Genomic DNA, 20,384 nt, shown 5'->3' on the forward strand with positions numbered 1-20,384 from the left:
AAAGCAGGCTCCAGGCTGATGCAGGGCTCCAACCCACAAATCTTGATATCACGACTTGAGCCAAAGTCAGACGCTTAACTGACTGAGCCACACAGGCACCTCAATAGCGTTTGTTTCAAATCTAGGAATTAATTGTATTTTGTGTGCCACCTAGAGCATAGAGGTCCACTTTACAGAAAATCACCTCATTAAATAAATAGGCTGCTATTATTTTGTCCTTAGGAAGATTTTTGGCTATGACCTTGCTACTAGAGGAATGTGTGCATTTCTAACAAACAATATTCTATTTCTTTCCTACAAATCATGACCCTCAAATGTCATAACCTGCCAGTGAGTAAAGAATTTGTCTCCATTACATACATGTTGTGATGGCAACAACAAGTTATAATATCTTTTCTTGAGAGTCACAGATATTAACATATTCACCAATTATGGCTCATAACAAAAAGAAAATTTCACTCTGGTACTTGAGACCAGGCTTCTTTATTAGTGTATGATCTACTCAGGATACACTAAAATAGGTTTTCCTCTAATGACTTCTATAGCCAATTCTTTAACAACTTAAAGCCTTCTGGGCACTATATTTCTTCCTAAATAAAAGCTCTATTCTCAGTAGGAACCCAGGCCAGTAAATATGTGGAAATCATTCAGAAAATAGACTGATTTTTAAATAGATTTTTAAGCAGGTCACTTCAATGCTGGTGATGTTTGAACTATCACTGCTTGTAAATTCAACATGTATTCCACCTTTTAGAATTTTAATTGACATTGGCATAGAAAGTCAAAAAGTAAGATTGTTCCTGCTTATATTATTCTACTTATAAGGTCTAATCCCCTTTTTTATACTTGTTGGTCAAAGTCAAATACAATAATATGCATGTTACCGTGAAATAGGCATATTACTCATGTGCTAAACTTGCCTGTATCTGATAGATATTTTGGGGTAGAATATTTGTTACAGTTGAATCTCTTTTGGTTTTAAGTAAAGAAACCCACTTGACTATCTTTGAAAAACGAATAGAAGGTAATTAATCCACAGGAAAATATTACAGATCTTAGTTTTAGACAGAAGTTAGATTAAGTTATTGGATAAAACAACCAGAGATCTTTGCATATTTTGTGTCCTCTGTATATCGGCTTCATTTCCTTTTCTTTCTGTTGACACATTTCTGAGTAAAACCCCCAAGGCAGAATACAGATAGTTCAAATTTTCATAGTTTATATGTCAAAGTTTTTACATTTACAAACACACAGAACAAAAACAAAATAAAAAACAAAACCAAAAATAAGTCCATGAATCACCTCACATTTTCAGGAAATAAATTCTGATTGGCTTAACTTATGTCAACTCGCTTTCATTACGAAGCCAACTGTAGTCATAGGATAAGTTTATATAATGAAACATGAGTCTTGGGGGTTCGGACCTATGAGTAATAGTCATTTTCCAGGAGAAAAAAGATACATTATAAGCTAGGCAGACATTCTAATAGATTTGTAGCATTGTATTGTTTCCATGATTTTGATATTTCACAACTATAAATTATAGTATATATTACAATAATTGACCAAATACAGTATATAAATGAAGTATAAAATTTATTTAGCAGTTTGATATAGCAACATATTATCAAAAATCTGCAATTTGCCAAGAATTGACTTTAATTAGGAGAATGTTTAGAGAACAAATATAATGTCTACTTTCATTTGGTGAATTCTTCTGGAGGTAAACAGATGGTCAAGACACATTTAAACTTTATGAATATCAGAAATAAATAGGGATCAAGCATGCATTTAGGAAGAGGTGAAAGGTGTATGATCCTTTTCATCCCAAATTCTAGTCACAGCCATATTTGGTAAAACATACCAAGGATGATCACTGAAGCAACATAAATATTAAAATAAAAAGTTTGAAATATGAATGGCAATTCTGACCTGCCTGGTAAAACCATTTAGAAATGTATAACTGAAAAAATTGTGTGCACTTTTATATACCAAAGACTAATACGCATTTGGATAAACTTTACTTACAAGCTTTATACAATTTATTTTTTTTTAATTCCATTTTGTTTTGCTCCTTTTGATACATAAAAAGGATAGTCTTAATGACCAGAGCATGATTCCATTTGGCGTAGACTATAGCAGACCTTAATTTGAGACAGATACTAACAAGATGTTTACCCATTTAGTGTCCTTATTCTAGACACAAAGAAAGATTATCTTTCTCAGTCTTGCTTATAATTATGCTGGGGTCATGAACTGGATTCTGGTCAAATGTAAGGCTAGAAATGTTGTGTGTGAGTCCAAGCCTTTTTATAAAACAGTTTACAGAATCTCCCACAACTCTGTCTTTGAACACTAGCTGGAAGAATGGAAAAGCTCTAGAAGAAGACTCTTTGGGGTCCCTAGAAGAGGGTCGAGCAGCAAGATTTAAGAAGTCTCTTTTCCTCAGTTGTCACTGAAGAGATCTCTCCAGTGCAGTTATCCACTGTCATCTGCTTCTGACTTGAATAAGAAATAAAGATTTATTGCATTAAATCTCTAAGATTTTAATTTTTTTAAGTTTTTTTCTTTCTTTCTTTCTTTTTTTTAGCATTCTCTGTACCCAAGGTGAGAGTCTAACTCACAACCCTGAGATTAAGATTTTAAACTGTTTATATACCAGCTATCATTCATGGCCCTGGCTTAAATGATAGTGTAATTGTGATTTTTATTTATAAGAGAGCAACAATATCTTATAATTCTCCAACATTTTGAGGTCAGTGTTCACTCTTACTGCTTGTAGTTTGAAGTTTGTTAATGATTACCTTTTCTTGAAAGGAAACAAACAAAACAAAGCAAGAAACCAAATTGTTCCAAATTATTCCTAAAATCAAGTTGGAAGGCATCCTTTTAAAACAATTTTAGACTGACATGCTTCCACCACTGAAGAGTAAACACTATATGAAGGAAAAGAAGTGTATTGTCAGGAGAATTGAACTTTTAGAAGATATACTTTCATTTTTAGTTCTACCATCTACTAGCTGTAGGGCCTAAGGCAAGCAATTTTAAGTATCTGGGTTTCAATTTCCTCATATGTAACATGAAAGAGTTAGAGCAGACCCCTAAGGTCCCATCCAATTCCAAGATTTAATGATCTAGGAATAGCCATGACTTGGAAAGGAAGAAGAGTTGTAGAAATAATGGAAAGAAGAAGGATATGAAGGTTACAGATTGAAGAAAATAAATGTTAAAATAGAGGTGTGGCACAGATTACAGAGAGAAAACAAAACTGTAGAATGATCACATTTACTACAGTTGTAGAAGTTCTATGTACAGAAATCTTGATGTATAGAAAGTCATTTTAAAGAGATTAGTCTGTGAAATCGAAACTGATTTCAAAGCCTGGGTCTGCAATATATACTCGGAAATGTATCTAAATCTATTTGCACTTGAGTTCCCCACTCCATAAATTAAATAATGGTAACTTTTTCTTAAGTGAAAATTAATTAAGTTGAGTACTTGTAAAGAACATAAAGTGACATAAAATGTATGAAATGTATTCCAAAAATAGGATGAGTTTATTTAATAATTTATTATTTTAATCCTTCCATTCCCAAGTCAAATTAAGTTTTCACATTTCTGTATGAGTTATCAATTTCCCTCTAATTTACTGTGTAAACTTGTCAAACCACTTTCTGTCTCTGTGTCTCAATTTTCTAATCTATGAAAAAGACCATCAAACTGAAATATTTTGAATTCTCTTCAAATACTAACATTTTATTATATCAATTTCCTCTACATTGATAAAAAGCATCTAGAATTGGCAAAATACAGAAATTAGATAAAGAGTAGAAAATTATGACTATATTTTCCCTTTATAGACATTGCAAGCACCTGAGAAAACATCATAATCATAATCATAATCATAGCTTTTTAAAAAGTCAAACGTCTTAATTTTCTAAAAATTTTCTATATTACTTAAAGGATTTGAGTTAAACAATGAGATGAACAGTAATAGGCTTGAATAGTAATGGCACCAAAAATATTTGTGAATATTAAATAATAATTGAAATTTCATAAATTTCTTATCCTTTATACTATTAAAAGAGAGGCCCTAAGAGATAAAGCTACACATGCAAAAAATCCTAAGTAAATCCATAATTTTAAAATTAAACTCACTTTACATATTAACTATTTTGGTTGTTGATTTGATTTTCATGCACATAAAAGCAAAAGTAGTGGAATTACTTCCAAGTGGTAGTTATGTTAATACAAAAATTAAAAGAAAGGTTTTTTTCTAATGCTTATATTTTAACAGCTGTTATAACTGAATCACCATTTTCTCCTGACTTTATTATCGATGGATACATGCTGTTAGAGGGGAGCTTGAGTAGTTGTTATACTAACTTTTTTTGTACAAGTACTTCAAATCAAAAGTTTAAGCCTTGGGGTGACTGAGTGGCTCAGTCAGTTGAGTGGGTCTGACTACTGATTTTCGCTCAGGTCATGATCCCAGGTTCTTGGAATCAAGCTCCGTGATGAGCTTCGCACGTGGAACTTGCTTAAGATCTTCTCCTTCCATCTCTTTTCCCCACCCCACCCCTCCTCCACTCACAGTCTATAAATAAATAAATGAATAAATGAATAAATAAATAAAGTTGAAGCCTTAATTCAACGTTTTAACTTTCTTCTTTGAGGATGACAGGAGTCATTTAGGATTTGACTTCAGATGTCTTGAATCTTAAAATGGCATCATACATGAAAAACAAAAGGAAATGCTGGTAGTCAACAGAATTCTGAGAAATGGAAACATATATAGGGGAAGAAATTTAGGAAACCACTCTAAAGTCTTTAGGGTTAATAACACCAAAATTTCATGTTAATTGGCCAAAAAAAAGATAAATAATGTGAAATTTAACTCAATGTGTAGTCTCAAAAACTATGTTGGAAATTTTACAGTCCTCCACCTGTCTTTTAAATATAACTAATGAGATTTTTAAGATTCTGTTCTATATTTTATCTTCAATTTATTCTTTTTTTTTTAACTTTTTACATTTATTTCTATGAGGGAGAGAGAGAGAGACAGCGTGAGCAGGGGAGGGTCAGAGAGAGAGGGAGTGACAGACTCAGACACAGTCAGCACAGAGCCCGAAGCGGGGCTCGAACCCACGAACCGCGAGATCATGACCCAAGCGAAAGTCGGACGCTTAACCGACTAAGCCACCCAGGCACCCCATCTTCAATTTATTCTTGAACTATATCAAAAGTGTGTGAAGAATGAAAGGATTAAAATGTCAAAGGTCACATAGACCCCAACTTAAATATGCTTATCCAGAAATAGTCTATTAGTCTATTAATTTGTTTCCCTGTATAATTATGGGGGCTTTGATTTCCTGCAAAATGTTCAGGTAGTGAAACATGATTCGTTTGTATATCGGAACCAAGCACTACACATGGTGCTGAATCAATGAACAAGATGAACAAGGATTAAAGGAGCAAGTTTTAAACACAAAACTAGTATGGAAATTAAAATGAACTATGAGCCAAGGAGCATAAATGTGTCTATACTACCTAAGAAATGTAAAACTAAGATGAATCTACTCATCTTGTACATTTTTATTATAAGTCTGTGGGCACCTTGTATATTTAGATTTCTTTCAGAGAATCATCAGCCTAAATCTATACACAGATATGGAGTGTCACAGTGATTTTCAATAATGGGGAAAAAATTCTCTAACAAATCCTTAATTATCTAAATAACTATCTAAATAAATGGGAGAAAGACAAATATTTATCATGCTGAACATTTTTAATGAAAATCCTGTCCCTTTAATTTGCTCTTTAATGATTTTGTATTTTCACCAGAGAAAAAAAGACATTATATACTTCCTTATCATCTCTATTAGTTACTATCTTACGATACTTTCATAATTCTATCCAAACAAGATATTCTAAAAAGTATGACATTTTTGAAATGAATACATTGTAATGCCTTCACTAATTAAAGTGTCCATATATCCCAATACATCCTTTGATTCAAATATCAACATACAGGGTATAAAGACTTATGACATAGTCTGTTTTTTTAAAGATTTTTTAAACGTTTATTTACTATTGAGAGACAGAGAGAGACACAGCATGAGCAGGGGAGGGGCAGAGTGAGGGAGAGATACAGAATCTGAAGCAGGCTCCAGGCTCTGAGCTATCAGCACAGAGTCCCACACAGGGCTCAAACTCACAAACTGTGAGATGGTGAGCTGAGCCGAAGTCGGACGCTTAACCAACTGAGCCACGCAGGCGCCCCAAACGTAGTCTGTTTTTAACACTTGTCAGTTCTACTGTTTTCAATATTTGCCCTTCCTAATATGTTTTGGGGAAAAAAAATTGTCTCCTGTCCGTATCTGAGCCATCCACCTCATAACATACTCCTAGCTACAATTCCTAACACCATGGTGGATTACAACTCTCCACTCTGCTGTAATTTCCTGGTCGATGGACTTGTTTGGCAGAATGTGAATTTTCTTATGTTGTTTTTATAGGTATGAATATCCCTTTAGTGCCTCACTATTCTATTCCCCAGGACTCTATGTTTTATCAGATTGGATTGAAAAATTGGAGTAACTCAAAGAAATTACAGTGCAGGAGGCATGGAAGCTCTTCTTACATAATTTTCCTAGCAGTGCCAGGGAAAATGATCATCACTAATGCACTGTAGCTCCTAACTTCTTCTCTGTCCTCAGACCTGGACATCTCTTAGAGCAAATCGCCTATAAACTGCCACGCTAGAAATGTGTACTGCCAGAGGGCAATCCGCCTTCCACCCAGAGAGATTGTCCAGGCCTCAGAATATATTTTCCTTCCTTTCTCATGTATTTTCACTCGAGCACAGGAATGCTGCCATTTCTCACAGTTCAACCTCAGCATCTGAGTCATTCAGACTAAAATATCAAAGGTAGAAGAATTGAGAAAGATGATGTATTTACAGAATAATCAGGGATCCACTTTGGATCAGGCATTACAAATCTGTCAAAGTTATCCAGAATGGGCTTGGTCTCAACAAGTTCAATTTCCTTTTAAGTTTCCTGGATATGGTGAAGTGAAGCAGATATGTGTCACCTTTTTATGTAGCTGAACCTTTAATCATAACTTGCAGACATTCATGGATTACCTGGGTGGCTCAGTCGGTTAAGCATCCGACTTTAGCTCAGGTCATGATCTCACAGTCTGTGAGTTCAAGCCCCTTATCGAGCTCTGTGCTGACAGCTCAGAGACTGGAGCCTAAGATTTTATGTTTCCCTCTCTCTCTGCCCCTCTCCCACTCATGCTCTCAAAAATGAATAAATGTTAAAAAATTTTAAAAATAACTTGTAGACATTCACTCATAAAACAATTATTTATTATGTCCCCACTTGTATCTATATCTGCATGTGTTCTTTGTATCCTAAAGTTTAAGAAATTTTGATCTAACAATGAACAAAACTGTCAAGAACCAGACCCTTACGAAGCTTGCATTTTTTTAAATGTTTATTAATTTATTTTGAGAGAGAAAGAGAGCACAAGCAGGGGGAAGGGAAGAGAGAGGAGAGAGAGAATCTCAAGCCGGCTCCACACTGTCAGTGCAGAGCTCGACGTAGGGCTTGATCCCACATATCTTAAGATCACGGCCTGAGATGAAATCAAGAGTCTGACACTTAACCTATTGAGTTGTACAGATGCCCCTGAAGCTTGCATTCTTTGGAGACGAGAGAAAACAAATAAGAAAAAATTTGTGTGATAGAAGATAATATGTACTAAGTGAAAAATCAAGAGAGGCAGTGTTGAGAATGGCCTGCATTTCTAATAGGAGTCTGGGAAGCCTCACAGAGAATGGGACACTGTGAACAAAGGACAAGAAAAAAGGGGGGGGGATGTTTTAGATAGGGGCTAATAAATATACAAACACTAAGGCCTGCAGAATTCTCATCGCACTTGAGGCAAATGAAGGAAAGCAGTGTGGCTAAAATAGACTACGGTAGCATAAGAATTTATCTCAGATGGTGGAGAACATTTTAGAGCATGCTACATGCTTTGGCTTTTGTTGTGTATAAAAGGGAAAGTACTGGAAGATTTACAGCAGAGCAGTAATGTGATCTGACCTAGGTTTGGCACAATCATGCTGACTGGAGCACTCAGAAGAAATTGAAGAGGAGCAACGATGGAAAAAAAGTAGAGCAATTAGGAGGCTGCTGCAATAATCAGGGGCTTCTGCAATAACCAGGAGCTACTACAAGAATACAGTGATGAGAAGCTGTTGCAATAATTAGAGACCATTGCAGTAATCATGGGCTACTCTAACAACCAAGAAGCTATTTTGATGAAGGATCACTGCAGTGACAAGGAAGCTACTGCAATAATCAAGCTTGAGATGATAGTACCTGGGTGGGGTGTTACAATGAAGAGCTAGAGCAATGAACAGACCCGGGCTTTATTTTGAAAACTGACCCTACAGGATTTCTGGACAGATGCCACATGTAGTGCGAGAGAAAGAGAAAGATTTGAAAAAAATAAGAATAATGCCAACATGTATGTTTGTTTGTTTACTTGCTTTTGCTAAGGAAGTAGAAGATGAAGTTGCTGCTGATTGAGATGGAAAAGATTGTGGGTGAAGCCGCTTTGGAGAAGTTGGATTGGAATTTCAATACTGGACATGGAAAATCTTGGGCAAGTTCTTTTCCAAAGCATGTTCTGAAGGTTACTTAGGTACATGAGATTCTTCAGAAAATGTCACATTTTTATTTTTAGAAATATCTCTATTTTTATATCTTAAAATATATAGAAGCTTTTTAAAAGTCCTACTGTCAATAAAATGTGTCATCTTTATTTCACCTTCTTCAAATTCATGGGTAGATATGAATGAACATGGGTTTTGGTTTGTTTTGAGATCTATATTTACTGTAAATATACAGTAGAAATATGGTTCTGTAGTACAAAAAATGTGGCAGGCATATACAAAAGAATATTGTTCCAGAATCTTTGTTGAATAACTACTAAGTGCCAGGAAATGCACAAAGTTCTTTATAAATATCATTTTTCCTACTCCTTAAAAAGCATGCAAAAAGATCATTAATATTTCAAATTTTCAAATGATGAAGTTTGCTTGCATAAAGAGATTATCAGTAAGTGTATCCTTCCAACCCCTGTCCCCAGAAAGAGATTATACATTTTTAGAGTATGTATTCTACTTACTGAAAAGAAATAAAAGCCTCCTCTATGAAATGTCTCCTCAAATTGACCAAAATTGTTTTATGCTAATGCCTAAGAGGCCCTGTTTTTTCCTATCTAGGTAACAGCATTTGTTGACTATTAAGGTGATGGCCGGAAGAAAAAAAACACACTTAGAAATGTGTACTCAAGTAAGAATTTCTCTAACTCTTGGATTTTAGAGACAAGCATACAATAAATACTTCTATGTAACCTTTAAAGGAAAGCATTTTGAAAATTGAGGATTAGTTTTATTAATATTCATAGTTATCATTCAATATTCTTTACATTCTAGCTAAATTATATTAGACCTTACTGAGAAAACTATAACATATATATTCAAAATTTTGTGATAAGAATATCCGATAAATATTAAAGTAGGAGAAGAGAGTCGTCTGTAGTTTTAGTGTCCATTGTTCCTTTAAATACAATGCAAGTAACATCAAAAGAAGAAAAGATTAATACTTCATTTTTTTCTGGAAAAAATCATCACATAATTATTTAAGTTGAAATTTTCATTTAATTAATTTATTTTTTTTCACTTCATTTCATTTCAGTTTTTGTGTTTTATCCCAAGTTTAAGGTCAATGAAGGGTGAATTAGAGCAGGAGTTGCTTGCTACCACGGGTTGATTAAGTCACACATAAATATTTTGTAAGTATCTTCAAAAATAGAGTATGAAGTGTTGGGAACGCTGTGCTTTCAACTATTTCTACCACTTTGTTTAGACAAAAACAGGATTCTCACTGAGACAAATTCTGCTTTAGTGAGTACTACGAAAGCTTATTCCATGGACCTGCTGCTTTTCTTGGTGATACAAAACAAATCCTGTGGTTATAAGAGTGTTAAGGAGAAATACGCAAGTTAGGAGACATTTCATGCAGTTTTATTCCCAAAGACATTAATAAATTGTCAAATGTGGTTTAAAAATAGATCTGCTCCATTTTCTTTCCTGTAGTTTAGATGTTTCTCTTTATAGTTGTATATATTTTCATTTTGCCTCTTATGCATTTATGTAGAATATAAACAGTTATAGCTGACATAAGTATGAGAATTACACTTTTCTAGAATGTTTTACTCACTAAAAGACAGGGGTTACTCCTTTTCTTCTTGGTGTGAATCCTTTATAGGATTTTTCCACATTATTTATTATGACATTAAAGTTTATTAAACTTCTATTTAAGGACTTAGGGGAATTTTAAAAACTGAGACATAATTGGCAAATTCCATTGTGTAAATTTGAGGCGGACAACATGCTGATTTGATGCTTATATTCCTTACAATATGATTACCACCAAAGCATTAGCTAAAATCTCCATCATATCACATAATTATCACCACTTTTTTTGTGGTGAGAACTTTTAAGATCTAGTCTCTTAATAATTCTGAAGTTGATAGTGCATTATTGTTAACTATAAACACAATGGTGTGCATTAGCTCCACAGACTTATCATCTTGTAACTGTTGGTTTGTACACTTGGCCAACATCTCCCCCATTTCCCTACCCTCCAATGCCCGGTAACCACCATTCTACTATTTGTTTCTGACTTTGGCTCTTTTAGATTTGCATAGTAGTAATATCATACAGTATTTCTTTCTCTGTTCAATTTATCTTACTTGGCTTAATGCCCTCAAGGTCCATCCATGTTGTCCCAAATAGCAAGAAGTCTTTCTTTTTGTGGTTGAATAATATTCCATTGGATGTATACGCCACATCTCCTTTATCCATTCCTCTGTTGAGAGACATTTAGTTTGTTTCCCATATCCTGGGTATCGTGAATAATGCTGCAATAAAAATGGGAATGAAGATATCTTTTCAAGATCTTTTTTTTCATTTCCTTTGGATAAATAACCCAGAAGTGAGATTGCTGGATTATGTGTTATAATCACCATGAAATTACAACAATATAGTTTTTCACATCAAAATAATTCAGCATCATAAAATAGTCGTTTTCTGGCCAGAATAATTTCACAATTATTTGCTGTAGGAAAATAGAAGTGTAAATATTTCATAATTGAACAATTTTCCCAGTCTGAGTTCAGTAGTAATAGACCCTCTTCATTTTTGATGTTAGAAATTTGTCTTCTTTTTTAATTTTTCTTACTTAGCCTGCCTAGACATTCTTAATTTTATTGATCTTTCAAAAAACAAATGTAGGTTTTGTTGGTTTGTCTTTATGGATTTCTTGTTTTCAATTTCATTGATTTCTGCCCTAAGTTTTATTATTTTATTTTTGCTTCCTTAGGTTTATGTTGTTCATTTTTATCTATTCTCCTAAGGCAGAAGCCTAGATTATTGATGTTTGATCTTTTCATTTTTTAATGTATGCACTCAATGCTATAAATTTTTCCTAAGCATTTTTGCTACATTCAACATATTTTCATAATTGTATTTTCATTTTCATTTAGTTTAAAATATCTTAAAACTTCTCTTGAGACATTTTCTATAACTCCTGTGGTAGAAGTGTGTTGATTATCCTCCAAATATTTCCAAATTTTCCTGTTATCTGCTATTGTAATCTACTTAATTTCTAAAGCAATTTTTCTCTATTCCTCATTATAAGAACCTTATGTTGCTCTTGTAGGTAAAATTCATGCAAGTGTGGCATTTTCCTTGGGATTGGGCCCACTAGAGTTTTTAGCTCTCTAGATAGTCTACACTCAGCCTCCTACAATCCATCAATTATCATATAAGTGTTCCCACTTTCCAGTTATTGTCTCACACATCTTCTGATTCAGTCTGCTGATGTCAGCTGTGAATTTCTCTCTTTTCTCCTGACTCTTCAATTTGAAAATGATGGCCTGCCCTGTGTCCTCATTTCTATGATGGGCCTAAATAAAGTTTTTGATTTTCAGTTCATTTCAACTATTCTCTTTATGTGAGTATGGGAGTAATTACCTCTAAGCTCCTTACAAACAGGAGCTTAAACCAGAATCATCATTATTGTATTTTTAATTTTTCAACATTGTTTGCGAAGCATTTGGGTTTATTTTGTGAATAATATATCTTCTCTGTTGACATTAACTATAATTGTTGAAGTTGTTTTTTCCAATTGTTTTTTCTGTTGCCTTCATTTCTGTGAGTCACTGATTTTTTAGACAGTATTGCTATCTGCCTTTAATGTTAAAGTCTTTCTTTTAAAGTTAGTGACATGTAGCTGTTCATTCATAATTAAGTTGGGGGTACTTAAACATTATTAAGGGATATTACAATGTTAGTGGCAGAAGACTTGGAATTTCCTGCTCATAAACATTTAAATACATAGGTAGCCATTATTTCTATTTTATCATATAATTCTTTTTGGTATATAATTATAAATAATCTTTAGATCTTTTTTTTTTTTCAGATGTTTTAAAAGCCCTTGCAGGCCAAAGTAAGATTCTGCAAAAACTCCATCTCAAAATAGTGTTTTATGCCCAGAAGTCCTTGAAAAACAACAGATAATTTCTAGTAACTACTGAAGTCCTGGTTGGTTTTACGAAAAGTAAGAGAAGTTGGGGAGGGGGCCTTAGTACTACTGTCCCATGTATTGAGTCTCTCTGTCACTCTATACCCTTCGTTTCCAACTCATGCATGTATTTTACCCAAAGAAAAAGTGGTGAATGGGCAAATATTACCCTGAAAATTGACAATCTTACATAGGGCTTCAAGTGTGGGAAAGTTTACCAATGATTTCCCTTTCTTTATTCTTTATATACGATGCTTTACAAATAAATGAGTAATGGAAGATTATAATCAGCATTCTTTCTCACAAATTTACTTAGCAATGGAGGTAAACATCTTAATATATATGGTAGGGGACACTGTAGAAGCTACAATGACTGAGACTGTTAGTACAATTGTTTACATATTTAATGAAACCATTTTTCCTGATTAACTCTCTCTTCTCTATCTGTCCTTTCTTGCTACTCCATTATATGCAAGCTCAATGAGAGTACATGATTTTGTTGTTTTTATAAATGCCTGATGTGTTCACTGATTCTTCTAAAGCAAATAGAGAATAATCCTTGCCTTACAGGAAGATAACAGTAATATTTATGAATTAGAATTGTTTTTAATTCAAAATATATTATGCTGATGAATTAACAAACATTTAATTATTAGGCAAAAATATAAAAGAAAATTATTTTTAAAGACTTTCACAGACAGGAACATAATTATATTTTATTATTTTACAAATAGAAAACATTAAAATTTCTCTATTTTGTTATTTAAAATGAAAATAGAACATGTCATAATTTTAGTAGTAGTAGTAGTAGTAATAGTATATGATATTTATAACAGAAAACATAAAGTGGAAAGCAAAAATGAAAGCCAGTCATTCTCTTTTGCCTGGGGCCTTAGCTCTTTTTTACATTCTTTCCCCAAAAGGTAAACAAAGAATCTTAGCTAGATTGTCTTACAGAGTTTTCAAATAACAGTGAAAAACTATTGCAATTTAAAAGAAAATAACTTAAAACAAAGTCCCTCCCCACAGTTGGGCTCCCCACTCCTTCCATCTTAACTTTTCAACATGCTCCCCAAATTGCTTCAAGTAATCTCCTTTCTTCTACACCCAATTCAATTTTTATAATCCCTGTTTTTAGAAATGAAAAATCTAAACATTAACACTTATTGAAAATATGCTAGGTTTCTTTTGTCTAATTTATTTTCTAGTCTGACTCTGAAACTTCCTCTCCCAAGCAACATATACTTTAGTATGTTTTAATTTCTTTTCTATTGCTGCATAACAAATTAACAGAAGAGTACATGTTTATTATATTACTTTTTTAATGTAATGGGGCCAATGGTCAGGAATCTGGACACAGTTCAGCGGATCCTCAGCTCAGGGTCTCAAAATGCTGCAATCAAGGTACAGGCTAAGCCTGAATTTGCATCTGGAGTCTTCACTGGGAAAGCATTTACTTCCAAACTCACTGAGGTTTTTGGCAGAATTCATTGACTTGTAACTGTTGGAATAAGATTCCAAGCTTCTTGCTGGCTGTCAGCTGGAGACTCCACTCAGCCTGTGGAGTCCTCCTACAGTTCTTAGAAACTGCTCACAATTCCGGGAGGCTGCCTGCAATTCCTTATTTTGAGGGCTTTCCCACTATGAGCACTTACTTCATCAAACAGGCAGGAAAGTGTCTAGATCAAGACTGATTTGCAAATCAATCAACATATTATACCACATTAATGAAAGATAAGAACCATATGATCATTTCAAAAGATGCAGAAGAAGCATTTGACAAAGTACACGATCCATTCACGATAAAAGCCCTAACAGAGTAAGTTTAGAGAGAGCATATGTCAACAAAATAAAGGTCATATATGAAAAATCCACAGCTAATATCATCCTCAACAGGGAAAAACTGAGAGTTTTCCCTCCTACCATCAGAAACAAGACAGGGATATCCACTCTCACCAGTTATTTAATGTAGTAAAGGAAGTCATGCAATTAGAGTAAATAGCCTCATGCAATTAGACAACAAAAATAAATGAACGGCATCCCAATCAGCAAGGAAGAAGTCAAACTTTCACTATTTGCAGATGATATGAACTCTATGTAGAAAACCCAAAAGTCTTCACCAAAAAACTGCTAGAACTAACGCACAATTCAGTAAAGCAGATGGAGGTAGAGATATTAACCTAAGCAAAATAAGTTAGTCGGAGAAAGACAAATACCATATGATTTCACCTTATATGGAATTTAAGAAACAAAACAAATGAACAAAGGGAAAAGAAGAGACAGAATGGCAAAGCAAAAAACCAGACTTTTAACTATAGAGGACAAACTGATAGTAACCAGAGGGGAGGTGGGTGGCAGAATGGGTAAAATAAGTGATGGGGTGTACACCTGAAACTAATACTACACTACAAATAACTTGAATTTAAATAAAAACTTTAAAAATAAATGAATAAAATAAGTAATTTTTAAAATTTAGAAAAAGAAAAAAATGTAATGAAATAACTTAGCAAAAAAAGACTGATAAAAAGACAGAATTTTATATAACATAAGCTGGCATTCCCCATTTCCATGTTCTACTGGCTAGAAGTAAATTACAGATCATACCCACATTAATATACAAAGTACAAATACCAAAGTTAAAAAGCATGAGTGGTATCTGAGAACATGTCTGCCACAATAAGTTTCTACAAATAAAAAGCAATTCTGGTAAGGAACCCTGCTGCTCTTACAGACTGCATAAGTAGTGGTATTAAAACCATTTTCATTGGAAAACAATAGTAGTTGTTATTTGATAGGTATGTAACTGTTTTCAATAGGACTCTATTCTTTTTTTTTTTTAATTTTAATGTTTATTTCCTTTTGAGACAGAGACAGAACATGAGTAGGGGAGGTGCAGAGAGAGGGGGAGACACAGAATCCGAAGCAGGCTCCAGCTTCTGAGCTGTCAGCAACCCACGAACTGTGAGATCATGACCTGAGCTGAAGTCGGACGCTCAACGAACTGAGCCACCCAGGCGCCCTGGAACTCAATTTTAAATAATGTTTTACAGCATTTTATTTCATTCAACTGTGTGTATATGCATGTGTCTCATACCAAAGATTATAAATACACCTTATGACTTTCAGGAGCTGCAAAGTGTTATCTTTTACGAATGTACATAATGTATTTAAACATTTCTTTGTTGATGGGCAAGTGTTTTGCTCTTCTTTTCTCACTCTTAGCTGCACTGATAAGCACCATTTTATATATTTCTTTGCAAAACTGTTAAATTATTTCATCATGCAACATATCTTGATATAGAGTTCCTGAGTCATCTAAAAGCATGCACATTTAAATTTTGATACTGATTGCCCCTTAGAAATTTGGACTTAACATTCTCACTTAGAGAGTATGAATGAGGTTTGAATCCATGACCTGGATTCAAACTATGTAAACTATTAAAACACCTAAGCCTTTAATGCACAAACCAAAGTGCACAGACACAAAATTTTCTGAATTACTTGAAAGTAGATATTCTCTCTTACTTTTTGGAATATTCAAAATCAATGAAACCCAAAGTACTTGGAGACCTTTGAGCTATTTCCAACGTGCTCTTCATTATACTTGTAAGAATAACATGATGTAAAACTTTTACCATTAATGGCTTCTGGTCTTTGAATTATTCATTAATATGTATGCATGTATTTGACATTATCACTGTCTATTTATTTCAAGATAAAAAAATAAAATAGCCAGTGAATATAATTTCCCATGGATGAACCTTTAATGAAATGTAAATATAAATAAATTATTTAATATTAAAGCATATTATTCTTCTGAATTATAGTAATATACACTTAAAATTTTAAATGTTGAAGAGAACTTTTATGTTTGAGCTCATTGTTTTGATGATACAGATGATATGCTGAACATGCACTTTTGCACATTAAGCAGGGTTTCAAAATTCACATAGGCAAACTGGTTTTGAACATTGCTACTTTTAAAAAACTTCTCTGGCACTCATGATACAAATATAGATAAAATATAATACATGGAGAGTGAAATACTAAATATCCTTTTAAATTATATGTCACATACTCTATTAGAAGTAATAGAAAAATAGACAATGATTCTTTTTTTAAAAAGGGCGATATTCCAAATGGTACTTGAGGAGGATGGCTCCTGGCTAAAAACCCAAGTATCATTTTCAGGCCAAATTATGGACTACAATAAAGGCTTTTTACCTGGCTGGCCCCATGGGGGAAAGCTGGCTTACTCACATTGAGACCTAGTGCAAAGCCTATGCATTGCAGTCTCTGAAGGGAGCCACGGACTCAGGTCTCCATCACTTTCAGCGTACATTTCCAATGTGAAGACATGACACATGACATTTTAATATCTGACTTGTGTTCAGTTATTCACTCCTTAGAAATACTTTGACTATCATATATGTTCTCTATATGCTTACATATAGCTGTACACTATAGCTATAAAATAACTTATAGTTCCCTAACCATACATCCTATTATGTATGACGTTCATTCTTCCTGAAATGCTCTCTGTTCTCAGTCTTCAAGATTTGGCTCACTTAACACTTTTTTTGTAATAATTCTGGCTGTTTTCTCCTTTAGGTTCCCATATTGCCTAATAAACTCCAGTTATAGAACATATGACTTTATTTTCAATGTTATTTTTAATTTGTTCTCTCTTTTCTGACCAAAAAGAAGCTTTCATTTTCATTATTTATTTATTTATTATTGAGAGAGAGAGAGAGAGGAGAGAGAGAGAGAGAGAGAGAGAGAGGGAGGAGACATCGTGAGTGGGGGAGGGGCAAAGGGAGAGGGAAAGAGAATCCCAAGCAGGCTCCACACATAAAGCTCCACAGACGGTTCAATCTCATGAGTGTGAGATCATGACCTGAGCAAACTCAAGAGTCAGACATATATATATCTCACAATTTCTTTATCCAGTTAGTCATCAATGAACACTTAGGTTGTTTCCACATCTTATAACTGATACTGCAATAATTACATGTATGCAGGTATATTTTCAAGTTAGTGCTTGCATTTTCTTAGGATAAATACCCAGAAGTGAAATTGCTGCATCATATCATATAATATCATACCATTTTAATTTTTTGAGGAACCATGATGCGGTTTTCTATAGTGGCTGCATTCATTTACATTTCCACGAACAGTGCACAAATGTTTGAGTACTCTTTCCTTTTTTTTTTTTTTTTTGGTGAGTCTAACTAAAAGTTTGTTGATTAATTAGATTTAAGCTGGAAGACAGAGGATAGAAAGGAGAATGTTTGGGGCTTCTTTCCTTCTTTTTTACTCTCTCATCCTGAGCTAGTTTCCCAAGGCTTTAGCACTCCAGGACAAGTTCATGGGGAAAGAGAAAGGAAAAGAGGCAGTAACCATTTGGTATGAACTGGCTTTTTACTTTGTTTGCCTTGCAGATGATCAGGCTACTTCTTTTCTCTGGTGAGGCCCTTTGATGAACTCTATGAAGCTTCCCTGATGACTTCTCTCTCCTGCATTTCGCCTTGCCACCAAGATTCCAAAGGATGAATTTCTATTCCTGCAGATATCTAGCAACTTCATCATTATCCTCAAAGTGTCCAAATCTAAATTTTTTTTGGATCTTTTCCTTTCTTAATTAGACAAAATAAAAAATAAACCTGTGGTGTTTTTCCTTCAGTTTTCTTTCTGAATATCATCTCAAAAACAAAAAAATATATACATATCCTTTCCTTTAACAAAATCTGGAAGTGCAAATAGATCTGAATATTCTCTAAGGAGAAATGCATCAAAGAATATTCTTGCCCCTTGACCAAACTCTGCCCTTCTACTGGGGCAAATCTCATCTGTGAAAGATACTAATTCACAATGATCTTTTTTGTTTTTTTGAGTTCCTGAAGATACATGACACCTAGATATATGAATTAATAAAGTTATAGATATTTTTAATGAATGAATATTGCTATATTGACCAGAAGACTAGTCTCAGGCAAGAGACTTTCAGCTATAGCATTTTAAAATCCCTAATTTTCAACACAGAAGAGTTAGTTAATAAATATTAAGTATTATTGAAAATGATAGATGCTTAGAAGTTCATACTGATATATTTAGTAGATTGATGAATTTATACATAATTAGTAAATAGTTCTTGACTTCATTGTACAATCTATAGTATGTTAAATAAGTTTATTCAGTGTGTATGGTGAGTTTATACATCTTTGAATCCTGGAATATATATCAGATTTCCTTATATACTCCAAAAATCTGTAAATCCGTAACTTTTCTGTGTGTGTGTGTGTGTGTGTGTTTGCAGAAAACTTTTCTTTTTAAAATAAAAAAGTCAAATTGAACCAAATTTTGGCATATTCCTGAAAGATGCATTTTGGTGAAAAATTCTTAGTAAACATGTAATATATTTTTATTGTCCATCAAATTCTGTGATGAACAAAATGGTGGTATTTGAAGACTAATGTTGAAATTTCCATCAAGTTCTGTGATAGACAAAACAGTGGCACTTGAAGACTAATGTTGAAGTTTCCAGTAGATCAATGAAGAAGAAAAGATATGGGAGATGTTTGAAAAACAGAAGAAACCAATATGGACATTTTTTGAGGATACAAATCCATTTTCAAGCAAACTTTGCTTTACAGTTACACACATATAAGTATGACACAGTTCCAAAGAACCCTATATCATTCTATTTCATTCTAAAAAATTCATCAACCTACTACATTGCATTGAGTGCTGTTTAAAAAAAAAACATAATGTGTATTTATTTTTGAGACACAGAGAGAGACAAAGAAGGAGCACGGAGAGTCAGAGTGAGAAGGAGACACTGTATCTGAAGCAGGCTCCAGGCTCTGGGCTGTCAGCAAAGAGTGCGGCGTGGGGCTCAAAGTCACGAACCGTGAAATCATGACCTGAGCCAAAGTGAGACCCTTAACCTACTTAGCCACCCAGTCCCCCTCCCCGCCCCGCCAAGTGCTTTTTTTTCAAATAGTAAAAGTGATTTAATTTCCTCTTTTATATTAAAAGTGTTCCATTCAAAATATTCTTAAATAGGAAAGGGAAAGTTACTGGGTCTTAATTGCTTGGGTTTTCTATGACTCGCACCTCCGCAAACAGGAGGCTTATTTATTTATTTATTTATTTCTAGGAGAGAGAGACAGCGTGAGCAGGGGAGGGTCAGAGAGAGACGGAGTCACAGACTCTGAAACAGGCTCCAGGCTCTGGGCTGGCAGTCAGCACAGAGCCCGACGCGGGGCTCGAACCCACGAACCGCGAGATCATGACCTAAGCGAAAGTCAGACGCTTAACCGACTAAGCCACCCAGGCGTCCCAAACAGGAGGCTTTCTAATAATCACTCAGCTGTTTACTTCAAAAAATCCTTTAAACAAAGAGAAGATATTAAACTGAAAAGACATATTTTGCAATGTGTAAATTCAGTTAGTGCATATAATTCGTGAAGATATACTGCTACCCTATACTGCATTGTTGCTTTTGACTTGTTATCACTGAAATTAAGGCCAGCCATGTTCAAAGACCACTGGGGACTCCAGTACAATCAAAGAAGATGATTCTTTTCACAAGCACCACATCTTAAGAAATAACTTAAATGCAAACTTACAGTACGTTACATGTGTGGGCTAATTCTAATGAATGAGGGCATCTTTTGAACTTTCTAGTATCATTGCTATGTTTGGTATATTAGT

The 20,384-nt window shown here is 34.0% G+C and overlaps 1 long non-coding RNA gene across 3 annotated transcripts in view; it reads left to right on the forward strand.

The window, feature by feature from the left end:
• Positions 1-18,305, forward strand: part of LOC144236530 (uncharacterized) — a 67,692-nt gene extending 49,387 nt beyond the window's left edge. For 2 of the 3 annotated variants that reach the window (XR_013336596.1, XR_013336597.1), the window contains exons 4-6: positions 8,574-8,679; positions 9,302-9,371; positions 18,110-18,305. This is a non-coding gene — a long non-coding RNA (uncharacterized LOC144236530). The remainder of the gene's footprint in view (positions 1-8,573; positions 8,680-9,301; positions 9,372-18,109) is intronic. The other variant, XR_013336598.1, reaches the window with a different exon arrangement.
• Positions 18,306-20,384: the final 2,079 nt, after the last annotated feature.

The sequence above is a fragment of the Crocuta crocuta genome, unplaced genomic scaffold (genome assembly GCF_008692635.1).
Source record: "Crocuta crocuta isolate KB4526 unplaced genomic scaffold, BGI_CrCroc_1.0 scaffold435, whole genome shotgun sequence".
Taxonomy (NCBI): domain Eukaryota; kingdom Metazoa; phylum Chordata; class Mammalia; order Carnivora; family Hyaenidae; genus Crocuta; species Crocuta crocuta.